We start from the raw sequence: 12,153 nt of genomic DNA, 5'->3' as shown, positions 1-12,153 counted from the left end.
AAAAAGATATAGTGGAATTAGAAAAGGTACAGAGAAGAGCTATGAAAATGATAAAGGTGATGGGATGACTTCCCTATGAGGAAATGCTAAAGCATCCAGGGCTCTTCAGCTTGGAGAAAAGACGGCTGAGGGGAGATATGATACAGGTCTATAAAATAAAGAGTGGAGTTGAACGGGTAGACGTGAATATTTTGTTTACTCTTTCCAGAAATACTAGAATTAGGGGGCATGCGATGAAGCAACAAAGTAGTAAATTGTAATACGAATCAGAGAAAATCTTTCTTCACTCAACGTGTAATTAAACTCTGGAATTCGTTGCGAGAGAATGTGGTAAAGGCGGTTAGCTTAGCGGGGTTTTAAAAAGGGCTGGACGACTTCCTAAAGAAAAAGTCCATAGACCGTTATTAAATTGACTTGGGGAAAATCCACTGCTATTTCTGGGATAAGCAGCATAAAATGTATTGAACTTTTTGGGGATCTTGCCAGGTATTTGTGACCTGGATTAGCCACTGTTGGAAACAGGATGCTGGGCTTGATGGACCTTTGGTCTGTCCCAGTGTGGCAATACTTATGTACTAATAGTCATGGGACTGCACTTAGGATCAGTGGAGGCCACCACTGGTCCTGGGCCTTGCCATGAAGAACACCGTTTCAAGGGAAAATTTAAGATTTTATCATGCTTTTTTGTTTAAGTCCCTTAAGAACCTTAGATCACTTTATATCAAGGGTCATTTGGATAGGTTAGCTCTGGGTTCTTGACAAATCCTTCCATCTGTGAACAAGATCATAGTGGTGGGTACCAGAAGCAAAACTTTATTTTTTATGACCTCTTGGTTCTGGATCTCTAGAGAGCTTTGAATGGAAACTGATTTTATAGTGTAATGTTATGTAAAGCGAATGATACATACCTGTAGCAGGTGTTCTCCGAGGACAGCAGGCTGATTGTTCTCACAACTGGGTTGACATCCACGGCAGCCCCCACCAACCGGAACAAAAACTTCGTGGGCGGTCCCGCATGCAGGGCACGCCCACCGCGCATGCGCAGCCGTCTTCCCGCCCGTGCGCGACCGTTCCCGCTCAGTTGAACGACAAGCAAAAGAATGAGGAAAAACGCAACTCCAAAGGGGAGGAGGGAGGGTAGGTGAGAACAATCAGCCTGCTGTCCTCGGAGAACACCTGCTACAGGTATGTATCATTTGCTTTCTCCGAGGACAAGCAGGCTGCTTGTTCTCACGACTGGGGAATCCCTAGCTCTCAGGCTCACTCAAAACAAGAACCCAGGTCAATTTAACCTTGCAAGGGCATAACAGAAATTGACCTACGAAGAACAACTAACTGAGAGTGCAGCTTGACCAGAATAAATTCGGGTCCTGGAGGGTGGAGTTGGATTCAAACCCCAAACAGATTCTGCAGCACCGACTGCCCGAACCGACTGTCATGTCGGGTATTCTGCTGTAGGCAGTAATGAGATGTGAATGTGTGGACAGATGACCACGTCGCAGCTTAGCAAATCTCTTCAATAGTGGCTGACTTCAAGTGGGCCACCGACGCTGCCATGGCTCTAACACTATGAGCCGTGATATGACCCTCAAGAGCCAGCCCAGCCTGGGCATAAGTGAAGGAAATGCAATCTGCTAGCCAATTGGAGATGGTGCGTTTCCCGACAGCGACCCCTTTCCTATTGGGGTCGAAAGAAACAAACAATTGGGCGGACTGTCTGTGGGGCTGTGTCCGCTCCAAATAGAAGGCCAACGCTCGCTTGCAGTCCAGTGTGTGCAACTGACGTTCAGCAGGGCGGGTATGCGGTCTGGGAAAGAATGTTGGCAAGACAATTGACTGGTTAAGATGGAACTCCGACACCACCTTTGGTAGGAACTTAGGGTGAGTACGGAGCACTACTCTGTTATGATGAAATTTGGTATAAGGAGCATGAGCTACCAGGGCTTGCAGCTAACTGACTCTACGAGCTGAAGTAACTGCCACCAAGAAAATGACCTTCCAGGTCAAGTACTTCAGATGGCAGGAATTCAGTGGCTCAAAAGGAGGTTTCATCAGCTGGGTGAGGACGACGTTGAGATCCCATGACACTGCTGGAGGCTTGACAGGGGGGCCTTGACAAAAGCCAGCCTCTCATGAATCGAACGACTAAAGGCTCTCCAGAGATGGCTTTACCCTCTACACGATGATGGTAAGCACTAATCGCACTAAGGTGATTCCTTACTGAGTTGGTCTTGAGGCCAGACTCTGATAAGTGCAGAAGGTATTCAAGCAGGTTCTGTGCAGGACAAGAACGAGGTTCTAGGGCCTTGCTCTCACACCAAACGACAAACCTCCTCCACTTGAAAAAGTAACTCTTTTTAGTGGAATCCTTTCTAGAGGCAAGCAAGACGCGGGAGACACCCTCCGACAGACCCAACGACGCAAAGTCTACGCCCTCAACATCCAGGCCTTGAGAGCCAGAGACTGAAGGTTGGGGTGCAGAAACGCTCCGTCGTTCTGCAAAATGAGAGTCGGAAAACACTCCAATCTCCACGGTTCTTCGGAGGACAACTCCAGAAGTAGAGGGAACCAGATCTGACGGGGCCAAAAGGGCGCTATCAGAATCATGGTGCCGTGGTCTTGCTTGAGCTTCAGTAAGGTCTTCCCCACCAAAGATATGGGAGGATAAACATACAGGAGGCCGGTCCCCCAATGGAGGAGAAAGGCATCCGACGCTAGTCTGCCGCGTGCCTGTAGTCTGGAACAGAACAGAGGCAGCTTGTGGTTGGTCTGAGAGGCGAAAAGGTCCACCGAGGGAGTGCCCCACTCTTGGAAGATCTTGCGTACCACTCTGGAATGGAGCGACCACTCGTGCAGTTGCATGACTCTGCTCAGTCTGTCGGCCAGACTGTTGTTTACACCTGCCAGGTATGTGGCTTGAAGAAGCATGCCGAACTGGCAGGCCCAATGCCACATCCCAACGGCTTCCTGACACAGGGGGCGAGATCCGGTGCCCCCCCCCCCCCCCCCCCGCTTGTTGATGTAATACATTGCAACCTGATTGTCCGAATTTGGATAATTTGATAGGACAGCCGGTCTCTGAAGGCCTTCAGTGCGTTCCAGACCGCTCGGAGCTCCAGGAGGTTGAGCTGAAGATCCTGTTCCTGGAAGGACCACAGTCCCTGGGTGTGAAGCCCATCGACATGAGCTCCCCACCCCAGGCGAGATGCATCCGTCGTCAGCACTTTCGTGGGCTGCGGAATTTGGAACGGACGTCCCAGGGTCAGATTGGTCCGAAGTGTCCACCAGTGCAGCGAATTGCGACAACTGAGGGACAGGCGGATGACATCTTCTAGATTCCCGGTAGCTTGACACCACTGGGAAGCTAGGGTCCATTGAGCAGATCTCTTGTGAAGACGAGCCATGGGAGTCACATGAACTGTAGAGGCCATATGACCTAGGAGTCTCAACATCTGCCGAGCTGTGACCTGCTGAGACGCTCTGGTCTGGGAAGCGAGGGACAGGAGGTTGTGGGCCCTTGCTTCGGGAAGAAAGGCCTGAGCTGTCTGTGAATTCAGCAGAGCTCCTATGAATTCCAGAGATTGGACTGGCTGGAGATGGGACTTTGGGTAATTTATCACAAACCCCAGCAGCTCCAGGAGATGAATAGTGCACTGCATGGACCGGAGAGCCCCTGCCTCCGAGGTGTTCTTGACCAGCCAATCGTCGAGATATGGGAACACGTGCACTCCTAGCTTGCGTAGATACGCCGCGACCACCACGAGGCACTTCGTGAACACCGGTGGGGCAGAGGCGAGCCCAAAGGGCAGCACACAATACTGAAAGTGCCGTGTCCCCAGGCGGAATCTGAGATACTGTCTGTGAGCTGGCAGTTTTGGGATGTGAGTATAAGCGTCCTTTAAATCCAGGGAGCATAGCCAATCGTCTTTCTGAATCATGGGGAAAAGGGTGCCCAAGGAAAGCATCCTGAACTTCTCTTTGACCAGGTATTTGTTCAGGCCTCTCAGGTCTAGGATGGGGCGCATCCCCCCCGTTTTCTTTTCCACAAGGAAGTACCTGGAATAGAATCCCTGCCCTTCCTGCCCGGGTGGTACGGGCTCGACCGCATTGGCGCTGAGAAGGGCAGAGAGTTCCTCTGCAAGTACCTGCTTGTGATGGGAGCTGAAGGACTGAGCTCCCGGTGGGCAATTTGGTGGAGTGGAGACCAAATTCAGGGCGTATCCGCACCGCACTATTTGGAGAACCCACTGGTCGGAGGTTATCAGAGGACACCTTTGGTGAAAAGCTTTCAACCTCCCCCCGACCGGCAGGCCGTCCGGTACGGACACTTTGATGGCGGCTATGTTCTCATGGATCCAGTCAAAAGCCTGTCCCCGGCTTTTGCTGTGGAGGTGCAGGGGGCTGCTTAGGCGCACGCTGTTGACGGGAACGAGCGCGCTGGGACTGTCCCTGTGCCTGAGGAGGCCTTCGGGCCGGCTGGGTGTACCTACGCTTGCTGTAGGCAGTGTTGCCAGGTGGGCGGTTTTACCGCCCAATTGGGCGGTTTTCCGCGACCCGCCGCGGGAAATTTTTGCCCGCGGCGGGTTGCGGTTTTTTGGGCTGGTTTTTGTGCTTCGGGCGGTTTTTTTAGGTGGCTTTTTCGGCCGCGGTGGGCGGGGTTAGTGACGTTTTTGGGCGGGGTTAGTGACGTGGGAGGCGGGGTTAGTGACGTGGGAGGCGGGGTTAGTGACGTGGGAGGCGGGGTTAGTGACGGGGAAGGCGGGGCTGATGACGGCGGGGGCGGGGTTGATGACGGCGGGGGCGGGGTGATGACGCGGGGGCGGGGGTGTCAGGGGCGGGGTTTGAGTTTGGGCGGGTTTTGGGCTGGATTTTGGGCTCCTTTAGGCTGGAAAAATATTTTCCACCTGGCAACCCTGGCTGTAGGCGTAGGGAGCAGCCTGCCGGGCCCGGGAAAAACGTCCACCTGTAGAGGTGGATGCTTAAGGCGCCCGGTGGGAGAGCTTGTCGAGGGCGGTTTCCCGCTGGTGTAGTTGGTCCACCAACTGCTCGACCTTCTCGCCGAAAATGTTATCCCCCCGGCAAGGGACATCCGCCAGTCGTTGCTGGGTGCGGTTGTCCAGGTCAGAGGCACGCAGCCACGAGAGTCTGCGCATCACTATACCTTGGGCCACAGCTCGAGATGCCACATCACAGGTGTCATATATACCCCTGGACAGGAACTTTCTACATGCCGTCAGCTGCCTGACCACCTCCTGAAAAGGCCTGGACTGCTCCGGGGGGCCGCGAATTTTCTCTTTTGTGCTTCTTTTCTTTTCTTTATTTTAAAAAAAAAAGTTTTGTTTGTCCCCTCGTCGTCTTAGCGCGGGGGCGCTTCGTTGTTAATTTTTTCTAGACCACATGTTTATTATTGATTTACTGTGCTATTTGGATTATACAAAACAGCTGAAAGACCTTATCAAAACACTTCCAAAACAAGTTCAGCCACATCTGAAGAAACTCATACCAAACCATCCATCTGTGGGCACATTCTGCCTGCTACCCAAATCCACAAATCTGGAAACCCTGGCAGACCAATCGTATCTGGTATTGGCACACTCAGGAAATATCTGGACTTATAGAGGGGATTCTGAAACCTTTCGTGCACAAGACAAACAGCTTCATACAAGACACCACAGACTTTCTGAATAAATTAAAAAATATCAAGCAGTTGCCACCGGGTGTTCTTCTGGTCACAGTGGATATAGAATCACTATACAGCAACATTCCCCATGCAGATGGCATAGAGACATGTGAGAAACTCCTAAAAACATCCACCCTGGACCATCAATACTCACCGGAAACTACTATTAAATTAATCAAATTTATTCTAACAACTATTTCCGCTTTAACAGTGAGATCTGTCCACAAATCATAGGCACTGCAATGGGCACCAGGACAACACGCCAATATGTTAACCTCTTTATGGCTGAACTGGAAGATATATTTTTGAATACATATCAGACTAAACCCCTAAAATACTGCCGGTATATTAATTACATTTTTATGATTTGGGCTGAGGGGGAAGAAACTCTAAAATAATTTTACAGATCTTTCAATACATACCATCCTACAAACAAATTCAAAATTGACTACTCCCTAGAAAAAGTCAATTTTTTTGGACACCACAGTTTCAATCAGCAATGGCTATATACAAATATCTATATACAAGAAACCTACAGACAAAAGCAGTTACCTCCACAACTCCGGCTTTCCACCCTTCAAATTAAAAAAAATTCATTATTCACAGCCAAGCCTCAAGATACCACCGTATCTGCTCTGACCCAGGGGACAGAGATAAACACCTCAAAATCCTGACTTAATCCTTCAAACAAAAAGTCTACTACCCCAAAATAATCTCCAAGAATGTTTCCTCCTCCCTTTAAACACCCAGGGGGAATCTGCTATAGTACAAGGAAAAGAAAGCCACATGCAGAATCCCCCTTGTAGTGACATAAAAAATTGAGAACAATCATAAAAGATCTACAGCCAGTACTCCAAGAGGATGACCGACTGAAAGAGATACTCCCTTCCCCACCAGTGCTGGCCTTCTGACAGCCACCCAACTTAAAACACAAACTAGTGAGAAGCAAGCTCCCGATAGAAACTCAAAAAGAAGAGAGTGGCACACATCCTTGCAATATATCCAGCTACAAACTATGCCAAAACATTTCACAGGATCCCACAGTCATTAACAATGTAAAAATATTCAACATAAAGGAATTCTTCACATGCTCATCTTCCAATGTGGTATATATCATTCAATGTAAAAAGTGTGATGAAGGGTGCTATTTTGGAGAAACAAGCCAGATGCTGAAGAAGAGATTTAATTTACATAGACCTCATATGAAAAATGCCAATGCCAACCAGGATGTCACCTCTGTGGGGCAGCACTTTACAAAGCCAGAACACTGTATCAATGATTTTATGGTGAGAATACTAAAAGGAAACTTTAAGACAATCCAGGAATGTAAGACCTTTGAAGTCAGAATGATTAAATATTTGGACTCCGACCGGACAGGACTTAACAAAGATCTGGGTTTTCTAGCCCATTATAAGCCATAAAATTCTACTGCTTTGTCACCCTCTTATCACCATGCATATCTCCCTGTCCCTTATGCACCCAGCTCCCCCTGTCTCTCACCTAACCCACACTCATCCTGTGAGACTGTCACTGGAATGCTTTGATGTTTCACTTATATATACTGTTACTTATCAACATTTGCTTATTTCTAATCTGATGAAGAATGGTTACCTTTGAAAACTAATAACAAAAATGTATTAAGTTAGTCCAATAAAAAAAGTATCATCTTATTTTCCTTTCTGATTTACAGTGGAGGAAATAAGTATTTGATCCCTTGCTGATTTTGTAAGTTTGCCCACTGACAAAGACATGAGCAGCCCATAATTGAAGGGTAGGTTATTGGTAACAGTGAGAGATAGCACATCACAAATTAAATCCGGAAAATCACATTGTGGAAAGTATATGAATTTATTTGCATTCTGCAGAGGGAAATAAGTATTTGATCCCCCACCAACCAGTAAGAGATCTGGCCCCTACAGACCAGGTAGATGCTCCAAATCAACTCGTTACCTGCATGACAGACAGCTGTCGGCAATGGTCACCTGTATGAAAGACACCTGTCCACAGACTCAGTGAATCAGTCAGACTCTAACCTCTACAAAATGGCCAAGAGCAAGGAGCTGTCTAAGGATGTCAGGGACAAGATCATACACCTGCACAAGGCTGGAATGGGCTACAAAACCATCAGTAAGACGCTGGGCGAGAAGGAGACAACTGTTGGTGCCATAGTAAGAAAATGGAAGAAGTACAAAATGACTGTCAATCGACAAAGATCTGGGGCTCCACGCAAAATCTCACCTCGTGGGGTATCCTTGATCATGAGGAAGGTTAGAAATCAGCCTACAACTACAAGGGGGGAACTTGTCAATTATCTCAAGGCAGCTGGGACCACTGTCACCACGAAAACCATTGGTAACACATTACGACATAACGGATTGCAATCCTGCAGTTCCCGCAAGGTCCCCCTGCTCCGGAAGGCACATGTGACGGCCCGTCTGAAGTTTGCCAGTGAACACCTGGATGATGCCGAGAGTGATTGGGAGAAGGTGCTGTGGTCAGATGAGACAAAAATTGAGCTCTTTGGCATGAACTCAACTCGCCGTGTTTGGAGGAAGAGAAATGCTGCCTATGACCCAAAGAACACCGTCCCCACTGTCAAGCATGGAGGTGGAAATGTTATGTTTTGGGGGTGTTTCTCTGCTAAGGGCACAGGACTACTTCACCGCATCAATGGGAGAATGGATGGGGCCATGTACCGTACAATTCTGAGTGACAACCTCCTTCCCTCCGCCAGGGCCTTAAAAATGGGTCGTGGCTGGGTCTTCCAGCACGACAATGACCCAAAACATACAGCCAAGGCAACAAAGGAGTGGCTCAGGAAGAAGCACATTAGGGTCATGGAGTGGCCTAGCCAGTCACCAGACCTTAATCCCATTGAAAACTTATGGAGGGAGCTGAAGCTGCGAGTTGCCAAGCGACAGCCCAGAACTCTTAATGATTTAGAGATGATCTGCAAAGAGGAGTGGACCAAAATTCCTCCTGACATGTGTGCAAACCTCATCATCAACTACAGAAGACGTCTGACCGCTGTGCTTGCCAACAAGGGTTTTGCCACCAAGTATTAGGTCTTGTTTGCCAGAGGGATTAAATACTTATTTCCCTCTGCAGAATGCAAATAAATTCATATACTTTCCACAATGTGATTTTCCGGATTTAATTTGTGATGTGCTATCTCTCACTGTTACCAATAACCTACCCTTCAATTATGGGCTGCTCATGTCTTTGTCAGTGGGCAAACTTACAAAATCAGCAAGGGATCAAATACTTATTTCCTCCACTGTATTTTCATTTATTTCTATTGATTACCATTAGAAAAATAGGAAGCAAGATTTGTAGCTAATGGATGAACAACATTAGAAACATTAAAGAATGGAAAAATTGTCAGACATTTCATCAGGGTATACAGCTTCCTTAAATCAGGATGCTCCAAACCTATTAAAATAAAATAAGTTTGTTCAGTTAATTTTATCTGAATTCATGTCTCATCATCTCAGTGTGAATTCTCCTGCCTTTGATTGTTTGGATTTTACAGTTTAAGATTCCTAAATATTTTTATTATGATTCTTTTTATCTTTTATGACTGCTTTTAATAGTGCAATTTTTGTTGTCCACTTGAGACTGGGGAAAAATGGGTTAAATATCCAATAATAAAACAAACATATAACTTATCCTCCTTTCCATTCTTTTAGCTAGCAAGGCCTGGTGTGAGCAGTTCCATTATTTGCCAGCTGAGATGGAGAAAGCTAAAAACAAGATGGACTTTGGAAGGTGAGACACCAAGGGACCATGTTAGCCCAGGAGCAGATGATTTCACAGTGGATACCTTGAATTTCATGCAGAACACAGCACTGGGATCCATAGAAGCCTATCACTACTCTCTACATGGTTCAGTACTGGTGTGTACTAGATGCCTAAAACAATGCAGATCTCTGAGCCCCAGTAAACTGTTTCTGCTCACTGCAGATTTTACAGACTGAGTCACCCTTCACCTTCCCCAAGATCTGTTGCTGAGATAGAGATGTGGGAGTAGATTTAGGAAACACAATGGAGATTCTTACTATCTTTTGCCACAAAAACCAACAAATGTGAAAGAGGGAACGTGTGGAACTCACCTAACAGAAAATCAGAGCTGTGAAGGACTTCTTTTGTGCAGAATAAATGTTCAGTGATGATTATGGCTCTGTCCCACTGAAGCTTTCCTTTAGTGTCCTGTAGAAAAAACATTAACTGACATTTGTGGCTCTGTCCCGCTGGTGGCATCCTGCAGAAGAACGTTGAGTGATGCCTTCAGCTTTCTTCTACTGGTGCTCTTTATTGGTCTTCTGAAGAACTATTCAGTTGTGCCCTTTGGCTCTGGGTCCTTGATGGCTTTTTTGCTGTCCTGGAAGCTCTGTCAATTATGTGATTGAAGCACTTGAATTTAAGGAAAAAATAAATAAATAAATGAAAGAATGCCTGGCATGATTACAGACAATTTATAGTAAAAGCATTTTTCACCAATTTCATACTAAAATATTTTGTCATTGCTCCTGTCTGCACACTCTATCCTGATACCCTCACATCTTGCCATTTCCAATGTATACTGTACACCAACACACACTCTTGCAGCATATAGACACTTTAAGTATACTGTGTTATGACATCTTCTCCTCAACAGTGTTTATACGCAGGAAGGAATAGGAGATAATGGAACAGATTTTCCAAAGTATATATTAAATTGACACATTTTCTTCATGATATATATCATCCATATCTCTCCCCACAATATTCACTTGAAATTGTTTATCTCCCCTTCCATAGTGTACACTGGATCTTTGACTCTTACCTATTGATGTAGTTCACGTCCAATTTTATATTATACTTAAAATCTAGATATTTCCAATTTGACATTTTTCCATCCTTTATATACACTTTAACATGAGTTTTTATTCACCTTCCCAGAAATTGAAGGTCCGTGGTTTCAAATCCAGAATTCTGGCCACTAGTGTGCTTTTTTTTTTCCTATGTGAAGATTTTATGCTTATCAAGGAGGATGTGCATGAATTGGGACTGCTAGAATTCCCATCTTGAAAAGAAACAGTTAAGGACAGTGACAAATGTGATAGTCTCCTGGCCCCAGACTGCGTCAGTGTCTTTCAGGAAGCAGTTTTTGTGGAACTGTTTCTGAGATCCAATTGGTTGTGCAAATTGATTGTGCTGCAGTAGTTTCGTTGGTTCCTGCAAATTCAGTCTCCATTACTTTTCCTTGAACCTTCAGGGTATTCTCTTCTGTATACCCTGTATATCTGCCTAAATGTACGTTCTATAACAGGTTGCCTAAAAGCAAGTGCCTTTCCTTAGTGTTCTCCTCAGACCAGTCCAGAACCTTTGGGTTGTGCCTGTTAACCAGCAGATGGAGACAGAGAAAAGTCCTGCATACTTTACCTAATAAGAGCATCATGCAGCCTTATAGGTGCATTATTTTTCTATCTCCAGCAGATTATGATCGGCGGCCTGTGCAGCTCCTGGACTGATAGAACTGGGCATCGGTGGAGCAGAGGGGTACCTCACAGGGTTTTAAGCTCCAAAAATTTTTTTTATTTGATTTGGAGCAAGGTTGATTTGCGGAGGAGTCTGAGTAGTTCTTCCCCTTGTTCACTACTGTTTTCTTGCTTCCCCTGGGAAAGGTTTAAATAAATAGATGCAAAGTTGCTTCTTCTCCCCAAGACATCAGGACTGTACAGTGTTTGAGGCTACAATAGTGGTTAGTAGAAACAGTATGCACCTGTAATACAAGGACTTCGGCTAGTCTTGAAATTAGAGGCCAATCCCCTCTTTCCAACTATTGGTTCTCAAATGACTGGTGCCATAATGGTGGTGAAATGGCAGTTAGGCGCCTGAGAGGCGTATTTTCAAAGCACTTAGCCTTACAAAGTTCCATAGTAACCTATGGAACTTTGTACGGCTAAGTGCTTTGAAAATACGCCTCTAAGTCACTTAGGCATTATTATATTGTGTTGTAGTGCATAACTGCAAGTGGGCATTCACATGGGAGGGGCATGGGACGTGTCATGGGCATTCCTACTATTTAAGCACGCACTTCATTGAATACTAACGGACACCCCTCATGTACACCTGCCATAGAGCTAGATAGGTGATGGCATCTAATTGTAGGTGCCTAATTGCTGACTTACACTAGTATTCTATAGCAGATTAAGCAAACAAGATTGGCATTACAGAATACTAGCTTAGTGCCTAAATTTTGGGTGCCTAATTTGTAGCGCCCTTTATAGAATTGCCTCTCAGGTGCTCAGTCAGGATGGCAGCAGCGCATCTTTCAGAGCACCTAGGCCAAAGCACTGTTCTTTCCTATCGACTTGGCCTACGTGCGTGAAGTAATTCTTGGGGCACACTTCAGGATGTAGGCCTCAGTAGACGGGAATAATTCAGAGGAGTTTTGAGTCCACTCCTCCACCCTCCTCTCCCATCAACTC

General features: G+C 46.2%; 1 protein-coding gene across 4 annotated transcripts in view; it reads left to right on the top strand.

The window, feature by feature from the left end:
• HRAS (HRas proto-oncogene, GTPase) overlaps window positions 1–10,339 on the top strand; it is a 154,873-nt gene extending 144,534 nt beyond the window's left edge. For 2 of the 4 annotated variants that reach the window (XR_003941950.1, XR_003941949.1), the window contains exon 7: window positions 9,370–10,339. The gene's annotated coding sequence lies outside the window, so the exon portion shown is untranslated. The remainder of the gene's footprint in view (window positions 1–9,369) is intronic. The other 2 variants (XM_030201284.1, XM_030201283.1) reach the window with 2 other exon arrangements.
• Window positions 10,340–12,153: the final 1,814 nt, after the last annotated feature.

Source organism: Microcaecilia unicolor, chromosome 4, assembly GCF_901765095.1.
Source record: "Microcaecilia unicolor chromosome 4, aMicUni1.1, whole genome shotgun sequence".
In the NCBI taxonomy this organism is placed as follows: domain Eukaryota; kingdom Metazoa; phylum Chordata; class Amphibia; order Gymnophiona; family Siphonopidae; genus Microcaecilia; species Microcaecilia unicolor.
Note: the sequence above shows the minus strand (reverse complement) of the source record. Positions and strands in the feature narration are given on the sequence as shown.